We start from the raw sequence: 8,427 nt of genomic DNA, 5'->3' as shown, positions 1-8,427 counted from the left end.
ATGCACAGGCTTTAGCTCAGCGGGCTAACAGGAGACCTGTGTTGCACCCCAGTCGGTCACACTGAAACCGCTGTTCTCTCGGTACAGAAAGTAAAACCATGTGATCCCTTGCCTCTCTGTCTCCAGGGCACGTTCCCCTACGTGATGTCGACATCGTAGTCGCAGCGGACTACTACGCTGTTGGGAACCTGAACAACTGTTACCTGTCCATCAGGTGAGTTAAAGATACTCGACAAGTTTGACCTCTAGGGGAGCTCTTTGAGCCAAACGGGACCTCCTTAATAACGAGACACATTATGTTAACCAGGATGAATTACCTGACGCTTGAAAAAGTCACTACCGAGAATGTGGGTACAATTTCATAATCGTCAACAGACAATTTTTATTTTTTTTAAATATTGGGATCTTTTTGTTGTCTGTAAAATGTATTATGCGAGAAATAGTGGTGGAAACGCCTTTATGAGCAAATATACAGAACCATTCAAACGTTTGGACACGCCCACTCATTCCAGGGTGTGCCAAGAGTGTGCAAAGCTGTCATTAAGGCAAAGGGCGGCTACTTTGTTAATAAATAAATCAAAATATATTGTATATGAGATTTCTCACTTATTTTGGTTACTCATTGGTTCCATATTCTATTTAATAGTCTTTATGTCTTCTCTATTAATCTACAGTATGGAATATACTACGTGGCTCTGAGACCTCCATCCGCTGGGGGCACTTCCCCACAATTCCCAACCAACCCTCTCTGTTACACATCCTCCATTCATTTGAATGTGTTGACAGTTGGAGAATTTTTTTTTTGAGCTGCACGACAGAATTTGAAAAAGGTCAACGGTCCAATATTGTAGAACACTGCTGTGGTTACGTGTACACATTTAGGCTTTCTTCACAGAGGGTTGTGTCTTTAGAAACCATTTCCCTGTGTGTGGTAGGAGTCTACCTGGTGGTAGGAGTTTACCTGGTGGTAGGAGTCTACCTCGTGGTAGAAGGAGTCTACCTGGTGGTAGGAGTTTACCTGGTGGTAGAAGGAGTCTACCTGGTGGTAGGAGTCTACCTGGTGGTAGAAGGAGTCTACCACCTTCTACCTGGTGGTAGAAGGAGTCTACCTGGTGGTAGAAGGAGTCTACCTGGTGGTAGAAGGAGTCTACCTGGTGGTAGAAGGAGTCTACCTGGTGGTAGAAGGAGTCTACCTGGTGGTAGAAGGAGTCTACCTGGTGGTAGTAGGAGTCTACCTGGTGGTAGTAGGAGTCTACCTGGTGGTAGTAGGAGTCTACCTGGTGGTAGTAGGAGTCTACCTGGTGGTGGTAGGAGTCTACCTGGTGGTGGTAGGAGTCTACCTGGTGGTGGTAGGAGTCTACCTGGTGGTGGTAGGAGTCTACCTGGTGGTGGTAGGAGTCTACCTGGTGGTGGTAGGAGTCTACCTTGTGGTGGTAGGAGTCTACCAGGTGGTGGTAGGAGTCTACCTGGTGGTGGTAGGAGTCTACCTGGTGGTGGTAGGAGTCTACCTGGTGGTGGCAGGAGTCTACCTGGTGGTGGCAGGAGTCTACCTGGTGGTGGCAGGAGTCTACCTGGTGGTGGCAGGAGTCTACCTGGTGGTGGCAGGAGTCTACCTGGTGGTGGCAGGAGTCTACCTGGTGGTAGTAGGAGTCTAGCTGGTGGTGGTAGGAGTCTACCTGGTGGTGGTAGAGTCTACCTGGTGGTGGTAGGAGTCTACCTGGTGGTGGTAGGAGTCTACCTGGTGGTGGTAGGAGTCTACCTGGTGGTGGTAGGAGTCTACCTGGTGGTGGTAGGAGTCTACCTGGTGGTGGTAGGAGTCTACCTGGTGGTGGTAGGAGTCTACCTGGTGGTGGTAGGAGTCTACCTGGTGGTGGTAGGAGTCTACCTGGTGGTGGTAGAGTCTACCTGGTGGTGGTAGGAGTCTACCTGGTGGTGGTAGGAGTCTACCTGGTGGTGGTAGGAGTCTACCTGGTGGTGGTAGGAGTCTACCTGCTGGTGGTAGGAGTCTACCTGCTGGTGGTAGGAGTCTACCTGGTGGTAGTAGGAGTCTACCTGGTGGTAGTAGGAGTCTACCTGGTGGTAGTAGGAGTCTACCTGGTGGTAGTAGGAGTCTACCTGGTGGTAGTAGGAGTCTACCTGGTGGTAGTAGGAGTCTACCTGGTGGTAGTAGGAGTCTACCTGGTGGTAGTAGGAGTCTACCTGGTGGTAGCAGGAGTCTACCTGGTGGTAGCAGGAGTCTACCTGGTGGTAGCAGGAGTCTACCTGGTGGTAGCAGGAGTCTACCTGGTGGTAGCAGTCTACCTGGTGGTAGTAGGAGTCTACCTGGTGGTAGTAGGAGTCTACCTGGTGGTAGTAGGAGTCTACCTGGTGGTAGTAGGAGTCTACCTGGTGGTAGTAGGAGTCTACCTGGTGGTAGTAGGAGTCTACCTGGTGGTAGTAGGAGTCTACCTGGTGGTAGTAGGAGTCTACCTGGTGGTAGTAGGAGTCTACCTGGTGGTAGTAGGAGTCTACCTGGTGGTAGTAGTAGTATATGTTATACTACTCAGATCCACAGAACATAGCTGTACCATCTGGCCTTAGTCAAATGGAGCCTGCCACTTATATTGGAGAAGCATTTTCTTTGTAAAGGTGCATAGGACATGTCCTTTATGTTGAACCAGGGACGTGTTCTCCTCTTCTCAATGCATCGCTGACGTCTCGGGTATCTGAGCTGTCAAAGCCCTGCCTCTCTGTAGAATGTGACTGTCACCATAGGTGCCCTATTCTCTACCGGCCCTTGTTTAACGTAGTGCACTAGAATGTCATTTCAGACCCAGCCCTGTCTCTCTGTAGAATGTGACTGTCACCATAGGTGCCCTATTCTCTACCGGCCCTTGTTTAACGTAGTGCACTAGAATGTCATTTCTGACTCAGCCCTGTCTCTCTGTAGAATGTGACTGTCACCATAGGTGCCCTATTCTCTACCGGCCCTTGTTTAACGTAGTGCACTAGAATGTCATTTCTGACTCAGCCCTGTCTCTCTGTAGAATGTGACTGTCACCATAGGTGCCCTATTCTCTACCGGCCCTTGTTTAACGTAGTGCACTAGAATGTCATTTCTGACTCAGCCCTGTCTCTGTAGAATGTGACTGTCACCATAGGTGCCCTATTCTCTACCGGCCCTTGTTTAACGTAGTGCACTAGAATGTCATTTCTGACTCAGCCCTGTCTCTCTGTAGAATGTGACTGTCACCATAGGTGCCCTATTCTCTACCGGCCCTTGTTTAACGTAGTGCACTAGAATGTCATTTCTGACTCAGCCCTGTCTCTCTGTAGAATGTGACTGTCACCATAGGTGCCCTATTCTCTACCGGCCCTTGTTTAACGTAGTGCACTAGAATGTCATTTCTGACTCAGCCCTGTCTCTCTGTAGAATGTGACTGTCACCATAGGTGCCCTATTCTCTACCGGCCCTTGTTTAACGTAGTGCACTAGAATGTCATTTCTGACTCAGCCCTGTCTCTCTGTAGAATGTGACTGTCACCATAGGTGCCCTATTCTCTACCGGCCCTTGTTTAACGTAGTGCACTAGAATGTCATTTCTGACTCAGCCCTGTCTCTCTGTAGAATGTGACTGTCACCATAGGTGCCCTATTCTCTACCGGCCCTTGTTTAACGTAGTGCACTAGAATGTCATTTCTGACTCAGCCCTGTCTCTCTGTAGAATGTGACTGTCACCATAGGTGCCCTATTCTCTACCGGCCCTTGTTTAACGTAGTGCACTAGAATGTCATTTCTGACTCAGCCCTGTCTCTCTGTAGAATGTGACTGTCACCATAGGTGCCCTATTCTCTACCGGCCCTTGTTTAACGTAGTGCACTAGAATGTCATTTCTGACTCAGCCCTGTCTCTCTGTAGAATGTGACTGTCACCATAGGTGCCCTATTCTCTACCGGCCCTTGTTTAACGTAGTGCACTAGAATGTCATTTCTGACTCAGCCCTGTCTCTCTGTAGAATGTGACTGTCACCATAGGTGCCCTATTCTCTACCGGCCCTTGTTTAACGTAGTGCACTAGAATGTCATTTCTGACTCAGCCCTGTCTCTCTGTAGAATGTGACTGTCACCATAGGTGCCCTATTCTCTACCGGCCCTTGTTTAACGTAGTGCACTAGAATGTCATTTCTGACTCAGCCCTGTCTCTCTGTAGAATGTGACTGTCACCATAGGTGCCCTATTCTCTACCGGCCCTTGTTTAACGTAGTGCACTAGAATGTCATTTCTGACTCAGCCCTGTCTCTCTGTAGAATGTGACTGTCACCATAGGTGCCCTATTCTCTACCGGCCCTTGTTTAACGTAGTGCACTAGAATGTCATTTCTGACTCAGCCCTGCCTCTCTGTAGAATGTGACTGTCACCATCCTAATCCTATGAGTGGCGTCTCTACCGCCACCGAGACTGTCAGAGGAAACATTCCTCCCATATCACAGAGTAAAACCTGTTGAAGAATGTAGCCTCGGGGGAGACCCACTACACTTCTGACTGCAGAAGCAGAGGCCCAAGATGTTGTTGAGGAAGTAAACAATCTGACTATATGTTCTGTCGGCTGACGCTGAATGTTGTTGAAAAGGAGCCTTCAAATAGCTGGGTCCAGTACTGTAGTTAGCTGTGTCCGGAACTGTAGTTAGTTAGTTAGCTGTGTCCGGAACTGTAGTTAGTTAGTTAGTTAGTTAGCTGTGTCCGGTACTGTAGTTAGTTAGCTGGGTCCAGTACTGTAGTTAGTTAGCTGGGTCCGGTACTGTAGTTAGTTAGCTGGGTCCAGTACTGTAGTTAGTTAGCTGGGTCCGGTACTGTAGTTAGCTGTGTCCGGAACTGTAGTTAGTTAGTTAGCTGTGTCCGGTACTGTAGTTAGTTAGCTGGGTCCAGTACTGTAGTTAGTTAGTTGTGTCCGGTACTGTAGTTAGTTAGCTGAGTCCGGTACTGTAGTTAGTTAGCTGGGTCCGGTACTGTAGTTAGTTAGCTGGGTCCGGTACTGTAGTTAGTTAGCTGGGTCCGGTACTGTAGTTAGTTAGCTGGGTCCGGTACTGTAACCACTAGGCAGTGTAGCCTAGTGGTTAGAGCATTGGACTAGTAACCGAAAGGTTGCAAGTTCAAATCCCTGAGCTGACAAGGTACAAAATCTGTCGTTCTGCCCCTGAACAGGCAGTTAACCCAAAATAAGAATTTGTTCTTAACTGACTTGCCTAGTAAAATAAAGCAATTTGTAAGTCGCTCTGGATAAGAGCGTCTGCTAAATGACTTAAATGTAATGTAAATGTAGTTAGTTAGCTGGGTCCGGTACTGTACTTAGTTAGCTTGGTCCGCTACTGTAGTTAGCTAGCTGTGTCCGGTACTGTAGTTAGTTAGCTAGCTGTGTCCGGTACTGTAGTTAGTTAGCTGGGTCCGGTTCTGTAGTTAGTTAGTTAGCTGGGTCCGGTTCTGTAGTTAGTTAGTTAGCTGGGTCCAGTACTGTAGTTAGTTAGCTGGGTCCAGTACTGTAGTTAGTTAGCTGGGTCTAGTACTGTAGTTAGTTAGCTGGGTCCGGTACTGTAGTTAGTTAGCTGGGTCCGGTACTGTAGTTAGTTAGTTGGGTCCGGTACTGTAGTTAGTTAGTTGTGTCCGGTACTGTAGTTAGTTAGCTGAGTCCGGTACTGTAGTTAGTTAGCTGGGTCCGGTACTGTAGTTAGTTAGCTGGGTCCGGTACTGTAGTTAGTTAGCTGGGTCCGGTACTGTAGTTAGTTAGCTGGGTCCGGTACTGTAACCACTAGGCAGTGTAGCCTAGTGGTTAGAGCATTGGACTAGTAACCGAAAGGTTGCAAGTTCAAATCCCTGAGCTGACAAGGTACAAAATCTGTCGTTCTGCCCCTGAACAGGCAGTTAACCCAAAATAAGAATTTGTTCTTAACTGACTTGCCTAGTAAAATAAAGCAATTTGTAAGTCGCTCTGGATAAGAGCGTCTGCTAAATGACTTAAATGTAATGTAAATGTAGTTAGTTAGCTGGGTCCGGTACTGTACTTAGTTAGCTTGGTCCGCTACTGTAGTTAGCTAGCTGTGTCCGGTACTGTAGTTAGTTAGCTAGCTGTGTCCGGTACTGTAGTTAGTTAGCTGGGTCCGGTTCTGTAGTTAGTTAGTTAGCTGGGTCCGGTTCTGTAGTTAGTTAGTTAGCTGGGTCCAGTACTGTAGTTAGTTAGCTGGGTCCAGTACTGTAGTTAGTTAGCTGGGTCTAGTACTGTAGTTAGTTAGCTGGGTCCGGTACTGTAGTTAGTTAGTTGGGTCCGGTAATGTAGTTAGTTAGTTAGCTGGGTCCGGTACTGTAGTTAGTTAGTTAGCTGGGTCCGGTACTGTAGTTAGTTAGCTAGTGAACTGTTGTGTAAAACCCATTTATGGTGTCACACCAATACTTGTCTCAAATGCCTCTTTTATTTTGATTTTCCCCACAAACCGACCGTTGTTCACCCTGTTATAACATTACCTGTAGTAGTAGTTATAGCATTACCTGTAGTAGTAGTAGTAGTAGTAGTAGTAGTTATAACATTACCTGTAGTAGTAGTAGTAGTTATAACATTACCTGTAGTAGTAGTAGTAGTCGTTATAACATTACCTGTAGTAGTAGTCGTTATAACATTACCTGTAGTAGTAGTAGTTATAACATTACCTGTAGTAGTAGTAGTTATAACATTACCTGTAGTAGTAGTAGTAGTAGTAGTAGTAGTAGTAGTAGTTATAACATTACCTGTAGTAGTAGTAGTAGTAGTTATAACATTACCTGTAGTAGTAGTAGTAGTAGTTATAACATTACCTGTAGTAGTAGTAGTAGTTATAACATTACCTGTAGTAGTAGTAGTAGTCGTTATAACATTACCTGTAGTAGTAGTCGTTATAACATTACCTGTAGTAGTAGTAGTTATAACATTACCTGTAGTAGTAGTAGTTATAACATTACCTGTAGTAGTAGTAGTAGTAGTAGTAGTAGTAGTAGTAGTAGTTATAACATTACCTGTAGTAGTAGTAGTAGTAGTTATAACATTACCTGTAGTAGTAGTAGTAGTAGTAGTTATAACATTACCTGTAGTAGTAGTAGTAGTTATAACATTACCTGTAGTAGTAGTAGTAGTAGTTATAACATTACCTGTAGTAGTGGTAGTAGCTGTTATAGCATTACCTGTAGTAGTAGTAGTTGTTGTTATAACATTACCTGTAGTAGTAGTAGTTGTTATAACATTACCTGTAGTAGTAAAATAGTAAACCTCTTGCCTTGTTCTCTTCAGTGTTTACATCGCCAGTTTCCCAGAATACACCAGGCCCATGATCGACCACTTGGTAGCCATGAAGATCAACCACTGGGACGGGTAAGGGCCTTTTCTGTCCTCATCCATGTCCTTTAGACTTTGATCAAATACTTTCAAATACCGTACTTGATTTAGTTTGCCCGTTACCATGGATCCAATGGAATAGTCCCAGAAGCTAAGCCAATGGAATAGTCCCAGAAGCTAAACCAATGGAATAGGCCCAGAAGCTAAACCAATGGAATAGGCCCAGAAGCTAAACCAATGGAATAGGCCCAGAAGCTAAACCAATGGAATAGGCCCAGAAGCTAAACCAATGGAATAGTCCCAGAAGCTAAACCAATGGAATAGGCCCAGAAGCTAAACCAATGGAATAGGCCCAGAAGCTAAACCAATGGAATAGGCCCAGAAGCTAAACCAATGGAATAGTCCCAGAAGCTAAACCAATGGAATAGTCCCAGAAGCTAAACCAATGGAATAGGCCCAGAAGCTAAACCAATGGAATAGGCCCAGAAGCTAAACCAATCGAATAGGCCCAGAAGCTAAACCAATGGAATAGGCCCAGAAGCTAAACCAATGGAATAGCCCCAGAAGCTAAACCAATGGAATGGGCCCAGAAGCTAAACCAATGGAGTAGGCCCAGAAGCTAATCCAATGGAGTAGGCCCAGAAGCTAAACCAATGGAATAGGCCCAGAAGCTAAACCAATGGAGTAGGCCCAGAAGCTAAACCAATGGAATAGGCCCAGAAGCTAAACCAATGGAATAGGCCCAGAAGCTAAACCAATGGAATAGGCCCAGAAGCTAAACCAATGGAGTAGGCCCAGAAGCTAAACCAATGGAATAGCCCCAGAAGCTAAACCAATGGAATAGCCCCAGAAGCTAAACCAATGGAATAGGCCCAGAAGCTAAACCAATGGAATAGGCCCAGAAGCTAAACCAATGGAATAGGCCCAGAAGCTAAACCAATGGAGTAGGCCCAGAAGCTAAACCAATGGAATAGGCCCAGAAGCTAAACCAATGGAATAGGCCCAGAAGCTAAACCAATGGAATAGGCCCAGAAGCTAAACCAATGGAATAGTCCCAGAAGCTAAACCAATGGAATAGGCCCAGAAGCTAAACCA

The 8,427-nt window shown here is 46.0% G+C and overlaps 1 pseudogene; it reads left to right on the top strand.

Moving 5' to 3' along the window:
• The first annotated feature begins 126 nt into the window (after positions 1-126).
• Positions 127-8,427, top strand: part of LOC135529522 (tubulin-specific chaperone D-like) — a 54,041-nt pseudogene continuing 45,740 nt past the window's right edge.

The sequence above is a fragment of the Oncorhynchus masou genome, unplaced genomic scaffold (assembly GCF_036934945.1).
Source record: "Oncorhynchus masou masou isolate Uvic2021 unplaced genomic scaffold, UVic_Omas_1.1 unplaced_scaffold_1176, whole genome shotgun sequence".
NCBI classification, from domain to species: Eukaryota; Metazoa; Chordata; class Actinopteri; order Salmoniformes; family Salmonidae; genus Oncorhynchus; species Oncorhynchus masou.
Note: the sequence above shows the minus strand (reverse complement) of the source record. Positions and strands in the feature narration are given on the sequence as shown.